We start from the raw sequence: 2,333 nt of genomic DNA on the forward strand, positions 1-2,333 counted from the left end.
TAATAGCAAAAACAAGGCATAAAATCCAAATTTGATATCCTGTAAATGTGTCCCTGCTGGAGCCCTGGAGATTGTCTGCAGACTTGTAACACAATCAGGTCTGGGAAATACCATGAAAATGTTTTCTTTCAATCACTTGTAATTGGTATTCTTAAAGTGAAGGAAAGAAAATAAAGGGGATGGGATCTTTCGATTTGCTGCTTTTGTTTGGAATTGTTCCAAATCACAAGTAACTACAGGGCAAATTGACATCTTCTCAGTTGAATTGTAACCTTTTCCTCCTCCATTTCTTCCCAAGGTTTGTAAACAAACAGATCTGAGTCAGGATTCAAAAGTTGGTCTCAAACCAAACTTCTCCTGGCATTTGAGGCTACCCAGAATCTGGCCTCGCTTTTGTGCTTTACAACAGAATAATTCTTTCTTTCCCAGTTTAAACCTTTAACTGTTTCCTCTAGAAGTCTTTCTCATTGCTATCTGGAGAGTATGGAAGGATAACTGTAGGTGCTAATAAGTCGATCAAAGGTGATGAGACTACACAAATGGAAGGATTGTTATTTTACCCATGTCATGGAGGAAAAGTAGAATGTAGGGTTACATTTGGAAGCAAAGTCAAACTGGTGGAAGACATGAATGATCTCTTCTAGCAAATTCTGTTTTCTTAATAAAATAAGAAATAAGGTCATAGCTGAGAAATAAAGAGAGGAGGGGTGTTGAAACCTGGAGTAGAGAGGAAAAGATAATGATAGAGATAAAGTGACTTTGGAGTATGAAGGGTGTAGTGCCTAGGGAAATAGTATGGGATTGTTTGGCAACACTGCGAGTCTAAATGAATTTAAAGTAGGACCATGCACACTTGAAGTTTATAGAATGTTACAATGCAATTTTATTTCAGTATATATATATACTATAAACTATATATATACACTATATATATATACACACTATATATACTATATATATTCATATATATGTATATACCAAATTTTATTTCAGTATATATGCACATGTGTATATGTATATATATATATATATATATACACACATTTTTTCAGATTTATTACTTTGTTAATCAGTGATTAGTCCTCATATCCACATTGACTGTGGATTTTTTTAATAAAAGTTCATTTTTACATCATTTTGTACATTTTTTTTTAAAGATTTATTTATTTATGCATACAGAACTGGGGTACAGGCCAGAGGCTCAAGGGCGGTGAGAGGCTTCACCAGGGACAGAATGGGGAACAGAACAGGCAGATCGATGAAGTACACTGCTGAGGGGAGCAGTGGGCGGGTCAGGAGAGGTCTGCCACACCATGTGGTCACCTCCAGGGCAGGCGGGAATTGAACCCATGCAGAAGCGGCTTTAGATTCTCAGTACTGTGCTTTAACCCGCTGCGCCACCAGGGAGGGCCTGTACATTTTTTTTTTTTTATCTCAATTGTAATCCCTGTGGGTTTCCCATCACCAAGTCACCCATGTACCGTCACCATTGACTGTGGATTTGTGAAACTTGTGACAGACCTATAGGTAACCAAAGTATACAGCTTGTTTGGTGAATCTTCACCCTTATTACATTTCCTGGACAACCGTGCATGGAAGAGAAAAGGAAAATCCCTATTCCCCAGGCCCAAAAAGCTTTGTAGAGACAAGAGCCAATGCAGACATCTGGAGTGCCCATTTCCTTCATTGCAAATTTCCATATCTCTTTTAGTGCTCTAGGGGCACACTTATTGAAGCCAACTCCATGGATGTGCTTGTGAATGTTGATGGTGTATTCTCTGGTAATGACCTTTTGATGGTGGAAAGGCCCTTCTTCTTGCCACCCTTCTTTGCAGGAGCCATTCTGTCGAGATCGAACATGAAAGGGAACTACTTCAGTTATATTTTTAAAAAATAATGTAAAAACTCTTATAAATTCATGGAGCATACAAACTCTAGAGGTTGCCAGGATTTAATCTCTGGTTATCAGAGCTGAATCTGGGTTTAGATCATGGGAAGTACTGCAGGGTAAACTGAATCACAGAAATGGACTTAGGGAGTATTGGGAGGATAGAGATTGATTGCAATTTAGAAAGACTGGTCAGATAAGGACCCACTCTAATGTGAAGTTTGAATAAACATTAACTGGTATGAGAGATTTAAGAAATTAAATGTTTAACATTTGAGTATAACTCAGTCTTCATCTCACTCATTACCCTCACAAACTCATAACCTGGGATCCACAGATAAAGCTCCATATCCCTTAAAATAGGCTAAATGGGCCCTCCCTGGTGGCGCAGCGGGTTAAAGCACTGCACTAAGAAACTAAGCCACTTCCGCATGAGTTCGATTCC

The 2,333-nt window shown here is 38.5% G+C and overlaps 1 pseudogene; it reads right to left on the minus strand.

Annotated features, from left to right (window-relative positions):
- Nucleotides 1-1,469: 1,469 nt before the first annotated feature.
- LOC105853708 lies at nt 1,470-1,842 on the minus strand (annotated as a pseudogene).
- Between the last annotated feature and the right edge of the window lie 491 nt (nt 1,843-2,333).

This window comes from Condylura cristata, unplaced genomic scaffold, assembly GCF_000260355.1.
Source record: "Condylura cristata isolate star-nosed mole 26May11 unplaced genomic scaffold, ConCri1.0 scaffold00016, whole genome shotgun sequence".
NCBI lineage: Eukaryota > Metazoa > Chordata > Mammalia > Eulipotyphla > Talpidae > Condylura > Condylura cristata.